This window comes from Podarcis pityusensis, assembly GCF_964106645.2.
Source record: "Podarcis pityusensis genome assembly, chromosome: 4".
NCBI classification, from domain to species: domain Eukaryota; kingdom Metazoa; phylum Chordata; class Lepidosauria; order Squamata; family Lacertidae; genus Podarcis; species Podarcis pityusensis.
The window spans coordinates 45,821,783-45,843,502 of NC_138027.1; the positions used below are offsets into that span (position 1 = coordinate 45,821,783).

The following is a 21,720-nucleotide window of genomic DNA, read 5'->3' on the forward strand; positions in this document are numbered from 1 at the left end:
AATGTATTTCATATGTTCTGCACCACAGGAAAATTTTGGGCATAGCAGGACAGCATCTCAAATAAAGATGTGCTCTCCCAAACCCACATTCGCAGCATGTTTGCACTTCTGCCTCAGTGATGTCTACCTTGGCTTGGTCATGCACACAGAACGGAAGGTGACAGATCCCCAAGGGCATGCTTTATGGGGAGCTGGTTTCAGGCACTAGGTCTGTTGGCAGAACAGCTCTGCATTACTTTACCCCTGAAGGTGCACCCTTCCATTGTCTCCCAAGACAGACGGAGGCCAACAGATCCTGATCATTCTTGGAGGCCTAGAGAGACATTTTTAGTCCAATTCCAATTCCAATTAAACTTTTTATTGCACTAGCCATAGGCCATGGCATCGTTCAGAAGGAGAATAAAAAACAAACAAACAACAAACAAACAACAAAACGGGGGGGGGGGGGACAATAACCATGAAATCATCGGGCACAGGCATACAGTAAAACCACGGTCACGACTACTAAAATTATTTGTTGCATTAAATAGAATAGAATAGCAGAAGATTTTCAGGTAAGATGTGCCAAATTAAATATCCGAATCCCCTTTGCCGTTGACCGCTATTTTGTCTAGTTCCTTCCTCCTGATCTTCTTAGCTGACATTTTTAGTCTTGCAGCAATCCTGTGAGGTAATTTATGCTATGGTCTAATTTGGATTGGTCTACTTTGATAACAATGAGTGGGATAAAGACTCCTACTCAGTAGTGGGGAAAGGAGAAAGGAAGATTCATAGAAATGCAGTGAACTAATAGATGAGCAACTCCCTTATCTAATAGATGAGTAACTTTCAACCAGGTAAGACGGCTCTTCAATGTCCCTACATAATTGATGTGATGAACACTACTGAAAGTCAAAATATTTTGAAAACCACACCTGCAATGGTATTGTAGGCGCCTATTAAGCCTTAATGAAGTTAAAGTGTTACCCGTAAGGTAGATAAGAACTATATTCTTAAAGCAATGTAGAAGAAGAGTAGATGGAAGAGATTCCCTGTTTTAGTGAGATGGTTGTAAAGATATTGCATAGGCTGAGTCTCACCTTCACTTAAGGAGTACTTTGTAGATTTTTTTTAATATATCAGAACTGGAAAAATAATTATTTTCTCTCAGCTGAGGAAAATGGTTAGAAGTTTGTTGGACGTGTCTATATATTGATATGCTATTATTGTATGTGGGAATTTGGGATCAGGAATCCATAGTCATCAGCAAGATACTATATTCAATTGTGAATACCCTCAAGATTTGGCCTGTTATAGCATTGTCAATCAGGTCTGGAGGGTACTGCTTCTTAAAAATATAGTTACCATTTTTTTAAAAAAAGTTGAAACTAGTGCTGAGCAAAAATCACCACTGGATGTCTGCTCAGTGGGCTGTATATAATAAGCAATTGAAATCCACTTGGTTCCTAAGGGACAGGTGTCTGTATTAAACAAAGACAATACAGAATTGCTACAGTAAGCACCCTAGTGAGCAGTTTCATCAGAAAGGCCAAAGACTGGAAATTGAAAAATTCCTCTCACATATAAAAGCTGAAAAATGCCAGAAGCTATTACAAGAAGCTTGCGTCTCCAATGACTGCTCTTTACCAGCTATGTGAATAAATACAAGACACAGAATTTAATTCTCATTTCGCTAATTCTCTAATATCTTAAGAGTAAAGATTATAATGACTATCTAGAAAAAGAAGAACACTCGCTCTGCTGTACCATACAAGTGGAATTGTGGGTAGGGGAATGATATTTTCCCCAAGTTTCCCCAAGTATTTTCAGTGTTTTTTATAGTGTGTTTTTTTAAACCAAGTTCTATGTTTATAACGTGGCTTTAGCTGCAGTAGGAAAAACTGAAAAACCCCATTTGTGAAACTGCCTCACAGGAACAGGCAGTTAGTGATGCATAGAAGGGACTACAGTAAGTGGTCTGTGTATCAAGCCCTGAGAAACACCTCCTTTTCTTTTAAAATTGAAATATAACTACAAAGGTTACACTAAATCCAAACCATGGCTTGTAGAATATGAATCTAGACAATAAAAAAATGAAAATAATCAGATATTTCTAGGTTATATAGAATATGGAATATTGCCAGCATATTTTCCCACTGACTAAATTTAGCAAATACATTTCAAAGAGAGACAACCCTAAGGTGATTTGCTTTTCTATAAAATACATAAATAGTTTTTGAAGATTAGGCATAGAACTCTGTGTCCTAAATCTCTGTTTCCTTTTTTTTTTTTTTTTTTTTGTAATAACATTGTGGTCCTAAGGGATGACAAGAAAGAATAGTTTCATTTACTGGGTCTTGAATTTTAGTGATTTTTAGGTCTATAATTTTGTGGCAGAGAACCAGAATATTACTTTGTAATTTATGTCCAAGACCACAAGGAAAAAGTATTGTAGTGTGGCTGGAAGTACAGCTTGATGTTGTCCTATTGATCTATTCATTTATTTGTGTAGCACCATCAGGGAGTGTGCTCGGTGTTCAACAGAATACAAGAGAACAGTTCCATATCCTGAAGTACTTACAAGCTAAACAACACAAGGCAAACAGGAAGCAGAGGCAGGATACTAAATAAAAGAGCAAAGTGAAGGTTTTAATGGGACGTGCTTAGACTTAGTTATGCATTCAGTTTCTAATAGGGTGTGGGAGTTACGGGTTCTGCTTTATGGATAAGGTGGGTTTTCATGAGTGATTTGAAGTGATTTGCAGCAAAGGGAGAAAATGTGGCAGGATAGCTTTGGACAAGGAAGGATGGTAAAGCAAAGTTCACAGGCAGGGATGTATTAGGATAAAAGAGTGGAGAGATAAGGCCTGGAGGTCTTTGAGATGAAGAGCATGTGTTGAATCCAGGAACAGACAGGAAGTCAGGATAGGGCTTTAAGGCAGGGGGTTATGTGAACAGAGGAAGAAGATGAGCAAAAATGATGTTCGCAGCAAAGTAAGATAACAGAATACCAGAGAGTAGCGTACACAGAAGAGGTCAAGGGTGTTTGTCGAGAGGGAAGATGGGAAAGGGCTGTATTCCAATGTCTTGCAATGTTGTGAAGGGAGAAGGGACACAACTTGGCAAAGACTGAATATGGGAAACAAAGGAGCATGGCAAGTTAAAGCCAAGCTGCCTGTCTGTTCAAGAGGGGAGAAGGTAACATGGTCAACCAATAAGGAATGAATGTGGCATGGTGTGACTCTTATAGAAGGCTACAATCCTGCTTTACAAAAGTCTCTTTCTCACACACACCCCACCCTCCATTCTAGCAAGCAAGAACCATGATCAGAATTCACACAAATGTAAAAGTGCAGGAAGAAGGCAAAGAGCAGGACCAGTGATTGAGGGAGGCATATGAAGAGTCTGAAAGTCTCAACAGAGAGACTAGAGAGCCACATTTCCAACCCTGCCCTACAGCAAGGCTGCCACCTCCCTCCAAAATCTATCATGTATAATCTAAGTATTGTAGTACACTATTACCTTTGAATCAAGACAACTGATTGTCTAGAAGGTTCTGGACTTTTATACTTTTCAAATGGTGATGTGCCATGATTGTCCTACACAAGCACACCTACATACCTGCATTTTGCTGCATAGTAACATTCCTTACACAGTGTAGTGTCAATGCCAGTTGTCTAATGTTTGGAGCTGCAATATGCTTAACTTGCAAAGGTTTTCACCTCTTTTAGATAATATAATATGAAAACGTACAACACACAAGAGATGCTTCCATCTCTTCCTATTTGGATTAAAAATTCAAAATAAAAAACCTCAACATAACCTTCAAAAAAACTTTCTAATTTTTTGTTTAATCACTGAGATAGGTTTATTGGTCCCAAATGATTTCACTCATATGTTTAAATAATTTGGTTAACCTTTTGGTTGTATAATTTATTTGATTTATTTGTACAAATGAAGACAAGAGCTTACATCCACTTCCTATATACTGCTGGACAGTTCTTCTTTGTCCCAGAAAGCCAAGAAGAGAAAGCATTGTAAGTTCAAGGGGTTTTTTTGAGTTCTCCAATAACTACTATGAATTCAACACTATATAATGTTGTTTGCATATAAACATTAATACATAGGCTATAAGCCATTGTAACCCAAATATTTTGCCACGTCTTAAATAAAAAACCAATCAATGTGTAGAAAGTTAAAGTAAACTACTATTAGTAAACTACTAGTATTAGTAAACTACTATTAAGTGAGTTATTATAAGTTGTGTATTTTAAAGTCTGTGTTGTCTGTGGATCTTATGTATTCTTTTTATCTCATCTGACCTCATTGTAAACAGCCTGTGGCTTGTACAAAGGGTGGTATATACAGTAAATCATTTTTTTTGGTAAACTACTCATTATCTGATTAGTTAACGTTCATGAATCTTACTACATCTGATTAGATAACATTATCATGAATCTCACTATCTAATGTAATGTAATGAATCTTCTTACATTCTATTGTTTCAGTGAGCAGGACTCAGCAAAACAGAACCCACAGATGGCACCTGAGGAACTTGTCCCCTCCCCACCTTCCCACAGGAAAAACATCTGTGATAAGGTAAGAAAATACACTGATGCTGTGAGACTTCAGTAGAAAACAGAATTTATGGGAAGCTAGGATGAGAGCGCTTGAAGTTCACAATACTGCTCAGTAATGGTAGGAAGTATGAAGATTTCCTCCCATCCAAGATCTAAGCACATAGGAACTAGGGCTCTGTGAAGGTTTTTAAGAACCATTTTTATTGCTTTTGAACTCTCTGTTGGCTTTCATGAGAATAAAGCCCTTCTCTAATCCTGCCCAGCGGTTTAGCCTACTGGAAGAGCTTATTTCTCAACAGCTGCCACCATTGGGTCTGTGTTTTTTGAACATGGTAAGTGGTATATAAATACTTTAAAATAGATAAATAAATGTATGTTGAGGGGAAGACCCTTGCTTAACTGGGTCTTCTCTGGACACTTTTAAAGAAACCGAGTTACAAAACAAACTGGGAAGCCTTTCTTTGTGACAACATGAATGCATTAAAAAAAACATGAAATGAAAGAAGTGCATTAGGAGAAAATAAGCAATTAGGAATAACATGAAAATGCCCTGTATGCTGCTCAGTGAATATGAGATGCTGAAAACGGTTCCCCAGATGTACATTTTTCAAGAGTCTTTATTGTCTAATTTCAATGTTTCAAAATGAAACTGCTGCATTTTCCTGCCCTCCGAGCAGCGTAGGGAAAGCCACGTGTTTTCACCTAGACATCCGAAGCACATCCTGTAAGACTCGACTCCTATTCTTATTTGTGCAAGGTGTTCATTTCACTGGTGATGTGAGCCTACTGCCACTAAGACTTCAGAGAAGCCACAAAAGGAAGGGCTTGTGAGCAACCACTAAGGGAAGTACGTCTTCAGCTAAACAAAGATTTAGCATAAGCAAAGGAAAACATGAGGCAGGGAGGTAGAGAGGACACAGATATTTCTCTCTATGTGTGGCAGGAAATTGAACACACAAGTCTTTCAGCTGGTATTGTCTGAATGGCAAACTCTGATTAAGATTGAGTTGGAAGACTTTTAAAAATCGGAGGTGGCCAGAGGCAAAGCAGAGCATTCTGCTTTACCTGCCTGGACAATGAGAGAACAGTTAGTCAGTAAGAGGGCTATGGCTCCCAGAGAACACCGAGAGCTGGATTCATAGGCCTGGTGGATCAAATATGGTGGATCAAATATGATCCTGATGATTATAGCATCATGCAGGGGGGTCAAGTTTAGACGCCTCTAAGTTTTCCAATTCTTAACCATTTTTATACTTGTGTATAACAAAAACCTGAGTACCACTGTTTCAGAACAATACCAAGCCCAAATCCAGAGCAGGAGCAGCTGGCATGGTGAGGTGACCCTGTGGCACTGCCTTCAAACAGTGGCTTCGAGTCCCAATCTCATCACTGCCTTGTACCACCCTGCATGGTCCTTGTAAGCTGAGTGAGACCATTACTGGGAGAGTGATTCAGGCTCATTGCATCAGCTGCTTCTGATGCAGAGTGTCAGGGGGAAAGGTGGACTAAAACAGCTAATTATTCTCATCATGTAGATACAGCTTCAGTGGAAATCTAGTTGCTCATATCAGAGCAGAAGAGTGTAGCTTAGAAGTGATAAGCCATGTACTGTTGTCTGTAGTATTTGCACAGCTATTGATATACTGTATCTCACATGCATGCACAAGGGAATGTAATGTTTAAGGCAAGAAATGTGCTGGCTTCTTCTGGAGTACAGCCCCCGCCACCCCCCAGTCTGTACAAATCCAAAGTCCTAAACTGCGCAGCTCACAATTAAATATTTTAAAACAGCCTGAAGCTTGGCCACCTGATTTCTATGTGGTTTTTTAGCACTGAGTTCTCTAAGAAAAATGAAAACTACTTTATAAATTGTCAGTGTTAACAGATTGACCAAAATGCTTCCTGTTATGTTAAGTGTCCTTGAGACTGAAATAATTACAGTTATCTCTTTGAAGCACCTGTCAAGCGCTTTGACATCTATTTATTCCTTCCATATTCTAGGAATATCTCAGATAGTCATATTCAACCTGTTCTTCCCAGCGCAGTCGGCAACAGTTTTTACTGATGCCGTTCCAATCAAAGGCCATCAGTTTTATAGCCTTAAGGCACTTATCCAGGTGTCAAACAAAATTTGATTTTTACCTCTTTGCATTCTTCTGAAGTGTAGATGACTCATGTTCAGTAGCATTATTCCAGACATAAGCAAACCCCATGCCTTCCAATTACAATAAATTATTCTCACTAAAGCAATTGTTGCAATTTCTAAACATACTGTCAGTGAAGTAAGCCAGTAAAGTATCACTTCAGTTTTAAACCTCTTATTCAGTTTGGATTAGGGGTCCCAGCTTCTAATGTGGCTACATATGTGGCTATGTAGCAAAAAAGGGGCTTTGTAAAAATCAAACTCCTGTTATGTGTTTTATTTAGAATTAAAAAAAAAAGGATGAACTTTCAACAAATGGACGTACTTGGTATCAAGTGGCAAAAACAATACAAAAGCAACCTGACAAACCATATTAAAAAACAATTGCTCCCCCTCTCCCAAATAACAGTGCCAAAGGATAAGTAAAGGCAAATGGAACTTTTTTAAAAGTAATAATAATATCTAAGCTGTTATAAGTGAGCAGTCTTCACTGGAAAAGAGGACAGCTTTGAATAAAAATAGACCATAAATAAAACATGAGATGCACATTGCAATGTGTGGTTTTTTTAAAAAAAGTTTTTGAATGTTCTGTGTGATCTAAGGTGATGAATATTATACAAAGTGAGGGGAAGAAAATGAACAGAACTCTTTTATTACATGCTTCCCCCCAGCTGTGTGTGAACCACTAGGATTCCTTATTAAGCCTCCCAAATAACTGATAAGAAGTCTAGCACTGGGGGCATCATGTCTTCACCCAGACTTCTGAATTTCCTACTGAGGAGGACAGAGGCAGAAGTGTGTAGAGGTAACAGGATGTCCCAGAAGGTGTGCTGTCTTCTTGGTGCAAAGATTCACAACGTGACTGAGAAGTTGTCAAAGGTGGCAACACGAGAACGGGGCCTTTTCTGCAGTGGCTCCCTGCTTGTGGAATGCCTTCTCCAGGGAGGTTGGTCTGGCGCCTGCATGGTACATCTTTAGGCACCAGACAAAAACATTCATCTTCTTCCAGGCCTTTTGGCTGATAAAACAATCCATGGCCTTTAAACTGTGCGTGGGCGGGGAGATACTGTTTTTGTTTGTTATTATGAGATCTATTTTTTGTGTTTTTTATATTGTGATCAGCCCTGTGATCTTTGGGTGAAGGGCAGTGTTGAAATTTAATTAATAAATAATAATAATAATAATAATAATAATAATAATAATAATCTAAACAGACAAAATAAAGCCAGCAGCACTATCCCTACAGTTTTAGAACATGGGTAACAATTAACACTATTTTGGCTACATTTAGAAAATAATGGGTAAATGGGTTTGATCTAAACTTGGTCATGCTTAGCGTACACTCACTGAAATAAATGGAACTTAAATTAATCATGACTTACAAGTCCCATTGATTTAATTTTAGTGGCTCTACTGAAATTATGGTTAAGTCGGAACCCAACCATATATATATATATGTGGATGCATATTCCTATTTTTTTTCTTTTTCTTTACATTTACATTTCGGTAACATTATCAAACTACTACCTCGCCCAAATATGGATATGGATATTTTATGTGAAATGTAACCTAAGCCAAGCATACATTGTTGTCACTGGAAATGAAGCCAGAGGAAATATATACTGTCAGAGAAATCTTTATTGTGGGCTCAGTGTTATGGCTTTTCCACTGATGAATGATAGCAAGATCCTAGCTATGAATGCTGATGATATCCAAAAGCAACACATCATATACAGTGTATATAGTTGTAGGGAACAAAATAATTTGTCATAAAGCAGCCCATGCTCTGAGTTATTTACCGATACTTTCCAATCCCTTTGTGAACGATTAATGCACTATTACATTAATAGTGGTTGGCATTTTCCATTTTCCATTTTCCTTTTTGGGAAATATGTATATTAAATGAATCTTTACTGTAAGTGCTTAATCTGGCTTAAAACCACACAGAGAGGACAGTTGCCATAAGGCTCTGAGGACAACTGGGACTCTGGAGGAAGTGGGCTTTGTCCAACTCATTAAAAAGTGTGTTTTCTTTTGAAAGCAAAAGAAAGGAGGAGTGCTATTGTCTCTATAAATGTTTTTAAAAGGTGAACTTGTTGGCTCAGCTCTTTTTTTTATTACTGACGCTGCAGTGTAAGAAGATGATGCTGTCCAGCTGGGTCTCCCACCTGTTCTTATCCTTGCACAAAAGGATTGTGAAGCAGCTGTAAAGCTAAAAATGAAGACAACATCTGTTGGATAACTGGTGTTTTCCAATACAAAACTCTATTGTTACAAACAACAATTATGTTCATTGTATCACTGAACTGAAGACCCCTATTTCAGAACTCTTTAGATTTGCACTTGCATAAACAGATCAGGCCTTTAGTACACAAACCACCTTTCACCATCTCACTTGAAAGGCTTTTTGAGTGGGTCGCAGAAAATACAAAGATGTGCAGTTTTACAGCCTTGTATAGAGTATTTTATTAGAATTCCAATATAATGTCCTTGGATTGCTGACATAATGCTATGTTTTGTATTTTTTCATTATTGATATAGCACTCAGTACATACATTTTATTTGAACATCTTTCAAAGGATGAAGGCAACCGTCTGTGGCTGCATTCTGTTGAAGTGAGTGGTAAAACATCTTATGGTTCTAACTGTTATGCACTATGAACTATTGGTATTTTATTCCCTTGCCCTTTCCAATGGCTGTAGCAGTGTATTCCTATGAAGGTATCACATTGCATTCTGGAATACAGGTTTTCATTCCCAAAAGGGACGTGGGTGGCGCTGTGGTCTAAACCACTGAGCCTCTTGGGCTTGCCGATCAGAAGGTCAGCAGTTCAAATCCGCGCGACGGGGTGAGCTCTCCATTGCTCTGTCCCAGCTTCTGCCAACCTAGCAGTTCGAAAGCATGCCAGTGCAAGTAGATAAATAGGTACCACTCCGGTGGGAAGGTAAACGATGTTTCCGTATGCTCTGGCACTCATCATGGTGTCCCATTGTGCCAAAAGCGGTTTAGTCATGCTGGCCACATGACCCGGAAAGCTGTATGTGGACAAACACTGGCTCCCTCAGCCTGAATAGCGAGATGAGCGTCTCATCTCATTGTCACCTTTGACTGGACTTAACGGTCCCCAAGTTCTTTACCTTTACCTTTTACCTTTCGTCCTCAATCTGAGGGCCTTGACTTCAGTAAACTTTTAAGTACAGGGGCAATTCACACTTTGGTGCAGTGGCATGAGAACTGCATCCTAATGACCTCTTTGCTTGCCACTTTGGTAATAATACCAAGCCTGCTCCCATGTCACTGTCAGTAACCTTCAACCATCCCTCATCATTGGCCACGTTGACTGGTGCTGATGGGAGCTGTAGTCTGACAACATCTAGAGAGTACCACATTGGCTATCCTGGGGGCTTAATTTGTATATACAGGATCCTGTCAAGAATCTAAACATAGGCAGCCAAAGTTTTCCCATATTCCAAGAGAAGAGAGGGATGGGGAGGATGAACTGCACTTAAGGAAAAACAACACAGTTAAATCACTGTGCTTGAATTCAACACAGAGCTGTGAGCATACCACTAAAACTATTGTTTCCTTTCCTTATTTCCCCCCCTAAAGCTGAGGAACTTTTTTACATTTTTACATTTGGAAGGTGCAATGTAAAATATATAATTAAATAAGTTTAGATTGTATTTCTAAAACAACAACGGGGCATAAAGAAGGATAAACCATGCATACAAGAAAACAAAAGCTATGCGTTACATCAGGATGTGATGGCTGTTGAGGAAGCTTTAAGCACTCAAATTTATTATGGCTTGCAAAGCCTGTCAACTTGCTGCGGAAAGGAAAACAAAGGAGGAGGTATTATTAAGATCAGTATCTAATTTATTATTCTTGACCTCATCAGTTAACTCTGTTGAGCAATTTTTAGTATTCTTTAATTATATCATAAATGTAAGTATCAATATTCCCAGGACATTTCAACTTTTACCCTTTCCCTACATGTATAATTCTTTCTATAAAGGAAGAATTGTTTCCTTCATTGTCCACAAATCTTGCAAATAAAACAGTAGCAGAAGGCTATAAATCCAATAGTTCTATAAATCATGTCAGCTGAGACACATGAAATATTTTCTAATGCACTTCAGAATGTGATTATCTTGAAAGACACCCTCCTTCTTGTAATTCAGTATATCAAGATGAATGAAAAAAATTAAAGCTAGGACTTTTAAAAGCTTGTTTTATTATTTTCCAGCTGCATATGCACAAAGAACAAAGTTGAGCTCAGTTAAGGTGAATCACAGGCTCCAGCAGTGCAATCCTATGCATGTTTCCTCAGAAGTAACTGCCACTGTGTCCAGTGAAATACCCTCCCTACTCAGTGTCCATGGGACTGTATCCCAAGTGTAAAATACTAGTCACATTGAATTCAGTGGCGTTTTTTATTTGACCTAGGATTTACCACACACATAAAGCTGCAAATGACACTGAAGCTTAAAGAAATCTGGTTGTCCTATGCACAGGGCCGGCTCAAGACATTTTGCTGCCTGAGGCAAAAGACAAGATGGTGTTCTTCTTCATTCCATTCATATACATTAAGTAGACAAAACTAGAAGCTGAACCTTATATGAATACTGCTGGTGTCCATTGTTGCAACAGAGAACAGCAGGCTAATTTAGGGGCACCACTCCACACCTCCCAGTAATTGCTTCCTGAGGCACCTGCCTTACTCTGCCTATGCATTTGGAAAGCATTTTTAAAGAATAATTCAAGGCAGCACACGTGGAAGTGGCACCAAGCTAGAAGGGTCCTTAACACGTTTCTCTTTGAAGCTGGTATAATAGACTACGGCAATTAGACTTAGATGAAAAGTTAATATAGGAGTGCAGGAAAGCTAGAGGTGATCCCACATTCAGATGCATTTGTTAATGTCTGGCCCCATTGATTTGCTTCTGTGGGTGGTCAGTATCGTAGACCACTAGCAATGACCTCCTCTTCCTGGAGGGACATTTTTCCTTTTGCTTCTTGAATGACATGTTTTTTGCTGTGTGTGTGTGGTGGATAAAGTATCTTTTCTTTTCCCACACTTTGAAAGTGATGTGCCTATTGTTAATGCTATCTGTAATATATTGTAAAAAAATCTCAATAATAATATTTAAATAATAATAATTTATTGGTAAAGGTAAAGGACCATTAAGTTCAGTCGTGGACGACTCTGCAGTTGCGACGCTCATCGCGCTTTACTGGCTGAGGGAGCCGGCGTTTGTCCGCAGACAGCTTCCGGGTCATGTGGCCAGCATTACTAAGCCGCTTCTGGTGAACCAGAGCAGTGCATGGAAACGCCGTTTGCCTTCCCACTGGAGCGGTACCTATTTATCTACTTGCACTTTGACATGCTTTTGAACTGCTAGGTTGGCAGGAGCAGGGACCGAGCAACGGGAGCTCACCCCGTCGCGGGGGTTCGAACCGCCGACCTTCTGATCGGCAAGCCCAAGAGGCTCTGTGGTTTAGACCACAGTGCGGTACACTTCTTTAAATGAAAGGCTATCATAATAGTTCAGCTGGTTATCATGATCAGGGTCAGAACCATAGTACTATTAAAACCATATGCTTATAGCAGCCTAATCAAATGCTTAAGCTTAGAAAAGAAGTTGATAAGATCTAGTGGTAGATTCTGAAAGCTGACATAAGGAAACATCTTATCCACTATTTCCACTGTTATGATCTGATGCAGTTCTGGAGCAGCAATATTCACAGTGCAAACATTCCAGTTTCTGATGAGCATATATGCTTAACATGAGTCTTATGGAGCTGGAGAGAATGGAAAAGCATCTGATTGCTCCTTTTACTTAATTCTAAGATTGTCTCCCTAGCAAAAGGACAATTTTGCACTTGGCAAATAATATTTAGTGGGATCTATATCAGTAGGCATAGCGCAGTGAAGGCCAAATTAGGTGTCATTCACAGAATGCATGGGTGCCTTTTAGAAAGTGAATAGCAGGCATGGGAGAAGTTCTGGATTCGGACACTGGTGGGACCAGGGTGGACTTTAAATTGCAGTGGTATTGACTCCAGATACCCTTTGGTGCCTTCTATTGAGGGGAAAATCCCATTCATATGAGGGAACAGTGCTACAGCCCCCATAATTTCTGCTGAGGTCCTCAATCTGGATTGTGGTCCTCATGTTTACTATTTGCTTTTAATTATTTACTTCTAAAACAGTAATCCACATAATTGTTAATTTCACAAATGGTATCTTGCCTAGTTTGGCCTGAGAATTTGGTACTTTTGCTTATGTCGCTGCTGTGAAAGGAGTAGGGGATTGCTTGTGCCACTGCTGCAATATAAGGGAAATAGGGAATAGCATACTCCTAAGTAAGTGCAAAAAAATACATGAGCTCTTTTACTGTCTGTAACTGGGACAAGGTCTCTGTATGTGCCTGGAAGATCCTATGGAATTCCCATTTTTTCTTGTTATGACTATCTCATAATCAAGACGATGGTTGTTGTTGTTGTTTAGTCGTTTAGTCGTGTCCGACTCTTCGTGACTCCATGGACCAGAGCACGCCAGGCACTCCTGTCTTCCACTGCCTCCCGCAGTTTGGACAGACTCATGTTTGTAGCTTCGAGAACACTGTCCAACCATCTCGTCCTCTGTCGTCCCCTTCTCCTTGTGCCCTCCATCTTTCCCAACATCAGGGTCTTTTCCAGGGAGTCTTCTCTTCTCATGAGGTGGCCAAAGTATTGGAGCCTCAGCTTCACGATCTGTCCTTCCAGTGAGCACTGAGGGCTGATTTCCTTAAGAATGGATACGTTTGATCTTCTTGCAGTCCATGGGACTCTCAAGAGTCTCCTCCAGCACCATAATTCAAAAGCATCAATTCTTCGGCGATCAGCCTTCTTGATGGTCCAGCTCTCACGTCCATACATCACTACTGGGAAAACCATGGCTTTAACTATACGGACCTTTGTTGGCAAGGTGATGTCTCTGCTTTTTAAGACGCTGTCTAGGTTTGCCATCGCCTTTCTCCCAAGGAGGAGGCGTCTTTTGATTTCGTGGCTGCTGTCACCATCTGCACTGATCATGGAGCCCAAGAAAGTAAAATCTCTTACTGCCTCCATTTCTTCCCCTTCTATTTGCCAGGAGGTGATAGGCCCAGTGGCCATGATCTTCATTTTTTTGAGGTTGAGCTTCAGACCATATTTTGCGCTCTCCTCTTTCACCCTCATTAAAGGGTTCTTTAATTCCTCCTCACTTTCTGCCATCAAGGTTGTGTCATCTGCATATCTGAGGTTGTTGATATTTCTTCTGGCGATCTTAATTCCAGCTTGGGATTCATCCAGCCCAGCCTTTCGCATGATGAATTCTGCATATAAGTTAAATAAGCAGGGAGACAATATACAGCCTTGCTGTACTCCTTTCCCAATTTTGAACCAATCAGTTGTTCCATATCCAGTTCTAACTGTAGCTTCTTGTCCCACATAGAGATTTCTCAGGAGACAGATGAGGTGATCAGGCACTCCCATTTCTTTAAGAACTTGCCATAGTTTGCTGTGGTCGACACAGTCAAAGGCTTTTGCATAGTCAATGAAGCAGAAGTAGATGTCTTTCTGGAACTCTCTAGCTTTCTCCATAATCCAGCGCATGTTTGCAATTTGGTCTCTGGTTCCTCTGCCCCTTCGAAATCCAGCTTGCACTTCTGGGAGTTCTCGGTCCACATATTGCTTAAGCCTGCCTTGTAGAATTTTTAGCATAACCTTGCTAGTGTGTGGAATGAGTGCAATTGTGCGGTAGTTGGAGCATTCTTTGGCACTGCCCTTCTTTGGGATTGGGATGTAGACTGATCTTCTCCAGTCCTCTGGCCACTGCTGAGTTTTCCAAATTTGCTGGCATATTGAGTGTAGCACCTTAACAGCATCATCTTTTAAAACTTTAAATAGTTCAGCTGGAATATCATCACTTCCACTGGCCTAGACGATGGTACATTTTATCAAAACAACCAGTTCGGATTCATCCTATACATTGCTTAACCTACTCCACTAATGCCCATGTTCTCTGCAATTATTTTATGCATTACAGATAGTTCAGCAAACTCATATAATAAAATTCAGTAAAGTTCCATTATGTCTTACTGGAATAAACTTTTCTTGTCATGAGCTCTTTTTCTTAATAACATGTCACTTTGAATTGCATTTAAAACTAAGTGCTAAAGCAATTTCCTGTGCAATAAGAAGAATTTACTGCCTCTTTCTTTATTCACCAACATTTCATCCTCTACAGTAGAAAAATTACAAATCTGGCCAATTAAAGTGTGGGTTGTATTTCCTCCCAACTTTATTACTGATGTTCACTTAGCCTAGAAGAGACATAACAGCTTTAATTACTATCACTGTTTACTTAGAAACAGTAGAGCAACACATTTACCAAAAGAAAACCTTGTCTTATAGCTAAAGGACAAAGTTCCCAGGATGAATGAATGAATGAATGAATGATTCTTCTCCTGCAGGTGTGGAACTTTAATGTAGCTATCAGTCTGTTTCTACAGCTGCTGATCTTTAACACCTGTCAAGCAGCCTGAGCTGTGGTTGATTTTGCAGCTACAAAATGAGTGAGTGCAATTGGCTACAACCAAATTTGTAATTAGTTTTTTTCTACTACTTCTCTAATAGATAAAAAAATCATTTCCCTGACCCCAAGAAAAATCTCAGAAAGATGGGAACCCACCAAATAGTTAACCATTGGTGCCCATGTAACACGTTAGCTTTGATTATACTCTAATCTCTCCCAGATACTATTTCTGTGAGTTTTAACATAAAGAGGCCTGTGTAACCTAGTTTTAAAATGCAGGGACATCTCCCACAGCTGAGTAATTTTGGTGATCGTTCATATCAACTTAGTTGCCAATTTAGATTTGTTTTCAAAGGTATTTCTAAGGCCTCCACAATATTTTCAAGCAAGAAGATGACCATAAGCAGCTTTCATATGATTGACTAAATCTCTGTTGGAAAATACTTGTATCTTAATTTGCCAACAGCCATCAGAATAGGTCTCATCCTCTTTCTATGTTCCTCTTGATGGAAACATGCTGATCAGACATGTAAGTTTTTATAGAGACTTTTTGTATTAGTGGGACTGGCGGTTATCAACTATGTATGTGTGAGTAGGCTAGTTGTTGTCTCACCTTTAATATTGTAGATACACCCCTGCTTTAAGCCATTTATATACTGCTTACTTTTGTATATTATTTACTACAAAGGTATGTCTCAATCATGAATTCTCAACATATTTTTAATTTTTAGTTTTAGTTTTCTTATTTTACTTGTTAATTCAGTGCCATTCTGCTTTACAGTAGTATCTTGGTTCTCAAATGCCTTGGTACTCAAACAACTTGGAACCCAAACACTGCAAACCTGGAAATAAGTGTTCTGGTTTGAGAACTTTTTTCAGAAGCCAAACTTGCTCTGTTTTGGGTGCCATACTTCCGTTTTGAGTGCCACACATCTGTTTTGAGTGTTATACTGACGATTTGAGTGTTAACGCTTCTGATTTGAGTGCCACAAGGTTAGGGTTTAGCTGTGACTCCTGCATTGCAAGGGGTTATACTAGATGACCCTTTGGATCCTTTCCAACTCTACAATTCTATAACAGAAAATATTACGTTTATGGTAGGGGAATTTTAGATAGTTGTCATGGTGGGGAAACTTTCTTGCCTCAAGGGCTGCATTCACTATTGACCAACTCCCCAGCATCTGCCTGGAAATGGTGGGTGTGGCCAAGACAAAAGTGGGCATAGCCAAAGTAGGAATGACTCCCCCCCCGACATATCCACATGTATACGTATAGCACATACAAACACACACAATGCATGAATACACACACTTAACAAGGGAAGACTTGGGTAGTATGGTGCCCTCTATGAGGTCAAAATCCACCACCACCACCCCAGCAAGGCAAGTCTAGGCAAGCCTCTCTAGGCATGTAGAAAGTGCAACATCTTTTAAGCTTGTTTTACCGTATTTTTCGCCCTATAGGACGCACTGTCCCATAAGGCGCACCTAGATTTTTTGGGGGGAAATAAAGGGGGGGGAAATTTTTTTTTTCCCCCGGGCGCGGGGCTGGGGTGGGGGAAGCCCGAGCTTCCCCCGACCCCAGCCCCCAGAACAGGCAACTCTCCGCAAGCCATGGGAGCGAAAGCCTGCATTCGCCCCATAGGACGCACACACATTTCCCCTTCATTTTTGGAGGGGAAAAAGTGCGTCCTATAGGGCAAAAAATACGGTAGTTTATTGTTGATTTAAATTAATTTTTTAATGTTTTAAATACTTTCTAAAACTCTTTTTTTACCACTGATCTTAATTGCTTTATTCTTTATGCAGCCCGCTTTGCAGTTTTCTTGCAATTCAGAAGTATATGAATGTTGTGGAATAAATAAATAAATGAAATAAAAACATGAAGGCTTTAGCCTTTTATATCTATAAGCAAATGTTAAAAACAATAGTGGGCATTTTTGATCTTGGCATTTTGATCGAGTAGCCCGTGAATAAACTGTTGTGGTGCTCAACAGTATGTGGCTGAACTGTTCTTGAATTTCTGCTGCACATGTACAGGGATTGTTATCTAGGTTAAAAACCCCAAACTGCTCTCACAATTTTGCAGCATAAACAAAGCCTAAATAAATATTAATTGTTGGCCTAAGATACATGTATTATGCCATAATCTCAAGGAGGAAATCACACACAAACACCAAGTACAAAGTTTTCAATGTGACCTATCAAGAAGAATTTAGCACAAAAGTTCCATTAAAAATAAATAGAGCTGCAGGTTTAATTTTCACAGACTACAGCTGAATATGTACCCTGAGTCTATTTTTCTCTTCTAAAATTGAACCAAGTTAATAATTTATGTGGTTCAATTTTTGAATTATTCCTTGGCTGATTTCTAAAGATGGAATGCATTATTTCCTAGGATTTCTTGAAGAAGAAGAATTTAGAGGGCAATCTAATTATCATTTCTAACAACCAAATGATTTGTTTGGATCCTTATAACATCCCTTTCACCATTAAGGTCTGAGTATCATCCCTAGAGCAATGTAAAGTTATTTAGAGAGGGAAATAATAGAATGGCAAGAGAGTCTGAAATAAAATTAAAACTGTTTTTGTATAGTGCATAACATCTAGCTGCAATAAAATGCTGCTGTTTAAATGAACTTGGGAGAGTTACAGCCTCCTGATGATGAGGGGTCACATTGCATCTTGTCAGCATGTTCTGCTGTTCAGAAGTGCTCACAACAAGTTCAGAAGACTTCGCTTATGTTCTTTCTGCAAACGCCTTGCACGAACTTTCCTGCTGTACATTTTGCAACCTCTTGGGAAAGCCATCAAAAGGAAAAGATTAATGGGCCTTGTTCTCCAGCCCTAAATGCCGCTGGCTTTATACTGGTTTAATTCCTGTAACATTTGCAACATTACTCTCGGCTATTGATCAGACTATCATTGTTCTATAACTTTATTGGGGGGGGGGGAGAGAACAAGAATTTTATTTGTCCCAAGCAGGTTTCCAGCAAACCTTTTCTGTCATAGCTCTTATTTTAAAGTTTTTAAGTATTCCCTCTTGACATATACATAGAAGATTTGGGGATTTTATATCAGCCTTTCTGTCAGCCCCCCCCCCCCCCTTTTACTAAAAGTTATCAGAATAAAACAGCCATATCACAGTTTCCAACCAACGTCTTCCAAAGCCAGAAATATAGCTTTCATTCTCTTTTTCATAGGTGCATTAATTTACATTGTATATTTCACAGCGTATTACCTTTTATTTAGAAACCAGGTTAAAAATACAAGCAATAAAAACATATCACAATACAACAAAATCACTAAGTCCTTAGTATAGCATGGATAAGTTTATGGGACAATTGGAGGAAGACAGCCTAAGGAACAGCTTATTAACTCCTGAGAGTATTTGGACATATAAGTTACAGGTCTGAATATTCATGTGCTATTTTAACACTTTGGTCTTAGCACCAGCATTGCTCTACAATAACTTCATCAACCCAGCTCTGGGCATTTGTCAGACAAGTCACCTGCCGCTAAACCAGTAGAGGGAGCACAGAACACATGATTAGATCCATTTAATGAGCAAGACTGTTCAGATGCTTAAAGCTAAGCACTGGCTTAAGTGCTTAGCAGCTCCAAGTGCTCTATATCATTATGACTGAACCCAAAAATGTTCATCACCTGCATCATCATGACATTTCTCTGTGTCAAACTTATGACTTAGCTAAAAGGTAGTAATACACAACTGACTTCATTAACTGACCTCTGGCAAACTGATGAACTTTCACGGTTCCCTTCTTATGTCTTACACATTAAGAATCTATTTTTTGAGCCTTTTTTGAGCTTTTTCCTCCTCCCAAAGGAACTAAATTGAACTTTAGCTCCTATGGAGGCAGAGAACAAAACCTGAGGGGTGTGTGGAGTGGTTTTCAGGCCCCACTCCAACATACCTAAATTTTGCCCTACATGCATGTTCCTTTCCCTCTTACGAATAATCACTCATTCCTGTGAGGAGAGAAGGAAATGTTGTGGAGAGGGGGAATAGAAGGTGGAGAGTAAAAGCTTTATGACCCACAGGGATTAGCATTTAGAACCCTCTTTTGCTCCTCCTTCTGCCTTCATCTCTTTTATTTCTTCCTTCTCCCATGCAAACTAAGCAAGTTGCTTCACTCCATTTATTGCATAAGAGTGTGAAGGAAGGAACCACTATGCAAGTAGTTTCACCACCCACAGAAATGCAAGGGATAGTAGCCTAGGAGAGGGCTTTCTCTGGTGCCCCTAACTCATGGAACTCCCTCCCGACAGTGGTTCCTCTAGCATTTCCATTGCATAGCTGAAGAAACACCTCTTTACCCTGGCTTTTGTCTATTACGCAGTGCCGGATTTATGTATAAGCTAAACAAGCTATAGCTTAGGGCCCCACTCTCTTGGGGGCCCCCAAAAAAATTAAAGGGGGAAAAACCTGGATGTTCATTTCCAAAATATAAGATAAAAAATAAATAAAATAAAACATACATACAGCAGCTTTGATAAAATACATATTTTGTTATGTGAAAATGGCTTTAGATACCTATTAGGTCCATAGATTACCCTATAGCATATACCCAACACAAAAAACAGCAACAATTTGCTGTTGACCCAAAGGAGAGCTGGACATATAAAGAGCCCCATTACCTTCAGTAGCTTAGGGCCTAATCAAAGCTAAATCTGGCCCTGCTATTATGGTATTCTGTATTGTGGGACCTTTTTTTGCTGAATCTCCACTGATGTTTTCGAAAGCTTCAGAACTGACTAAATGCCACTCTTCCCCTGACATATTCCCAAGCATTTATGGCCCCTTTGCTGATGGGTGGGTTAGCTTGCCAATACAACAGGGTAACTTCAAGGTGTCTAGGTACAGGGAGCTAGTAGTCTGCATTATAACACTCTCCAACAAGTTTAAATCCAGCATAAGGTTTCACTCTTATTATTTTATCTAAGAAAAAGTATAATGGTTTCTAAACATATTTGGAAAAACAACAAACAATGATTGTATCCACTGGTGACTGAAGCAATTATCCTAGATTGCTTCAAATACTTCCAAGATCCAAGGGGAAAAGCCATTTGCAATAGCTGAAGATATGAACTTTTGACTGGCAAAAGCTTACTGCAGCATATATATGAACATCAAGAAATGTTGGTGAGGTATGGCTTCAATTTGTTTTCATTTAAAGGCAGTGGAAACATGGGTAAAAAGAGTACACGAGAGAAGCGCCTTCAGAGGAAAATGAAAAAGTGTTGAAGTTGGAAGGAAAAAAAAGAGAGTATGGTGAGGGTTATTGGGGTTTTTAAAAAATCTATTTTGTATTTTCATTTTGCATTTTTCTGTTGTGAATTAGCTTCGGATCATTGGATTTATACAAATTTAATAAATAACAGCAACAACAATGACATGTTGAAAGACTAATGTTCTTGTTTCCTTAATATGAAAATATGAAATGAAGGAAACAATGGCAGAGACATTTAATTCCCTGCTGATATGATAATAAGCGTAATAGGCTAGGAACATGAAGGTAGCATACATGACATCTATATTTAGAATGGGATCAAAGTACGGAAGAAGGTTTCAGAATCACTGGGTAAGGACAAAACTTGAGAACATTTTAACAGGTACAGACTTAGACAGGTCAAAGCCATTTAAAGTGGAGGTCAAGCTGAACAAATCTGATTAACTTCTTCAAGGAAGTGACAATGACAACTGACAGAAATGAAGCAACAGACATAATCTACTTGGACTTCAAGAAGCCTTTTGCCACAGAATTGCCTCAAAGAGCAGCACAAAAGGTTAGAGAAGATGGTATTGCTGGCAAACTCTTTCCGTATAAATTGAAGACGGAGTCATTGAAGGTTAACAGCTAATTCAAATTTGAACCTAAACGTTTTGGAACAGTTCCTTTTCCAGTCCAAGTGCGTCCAGTTTAAATAAAAGCCTTATGCTCGGATGCTAAAGCAATTCCCTGAAAAGTCTTAAGAATAGTTGTGGGAGGGGTGGAGCAGGTAACACAATGCATCAAGGGCAGACGGACTTCGGACTTGCAGAATCTACACTTTAAAAAACAAACTCGGAGATCCAAGATCCATTTGCCCAGTCCTGCAAAATGCACATACAACTTGTAGATATGTAGTAGGCTACGTTCACAGGTTTCGATACATACTGTATTTTTCGCTCTATAAGACACACTTTTTCCCTCCTAAAAAGTAAGGGAGCGAATGCAGGCTGCGCAGCTATTCCAGAAGCCAGAACAGCAAGAGGGATCACTGCGCAGTGATCCCTCTTGCTGTTCTGGCTTCTGGGATTCAGAATATTTTTTTTCCTGTTTTCCTTCTCCAAAAACTAGGTGCGTCTTATGGTCTGGTGCGTCTTATAGAGCGAAAAATACAGTAACTGTTTAGAGAACAGAACTGCAAGCTTGCCTCATTCTGTCCCATTCATCC

The 21,720-nt window shown here is 39.4% G+C and overlaps 1 protein-coding gene and 1 long non-coding RNA gene across 3 annotated transcripts in view; one reads left to right on the forward strand and one right to left on the reverse strand.

Annotated features, from left to right (window-relative positions):
• LOC308476416 (uncharacterized protein) overlaps positions 1-21,720 on the forward strand; it is a 177,035-nt gene that overhangs the window by 59,574 nt on the left and 95,741 nt on the right. For both annotated transcript variants that reach the window (XR_013985863.1, XM_081003993.1), the window contains exon 3: positions 4,495-4,578. The gene's annotated coding sequence lies outside the window, so the exon portion shown is untranslated. The remainder of the gene's footprint in view (positions 1-4,494; positions 4,579-21,720) is intronic.
• LOC308476428 overlaps positions 1-21,720 on the reverse strand; it is a 39,784-nt gene that overhangs the window by 14,146 nt on the left and 3,918 nt on the right. The gene's annotated exons all lie outside the window — the stretch shown is intronic.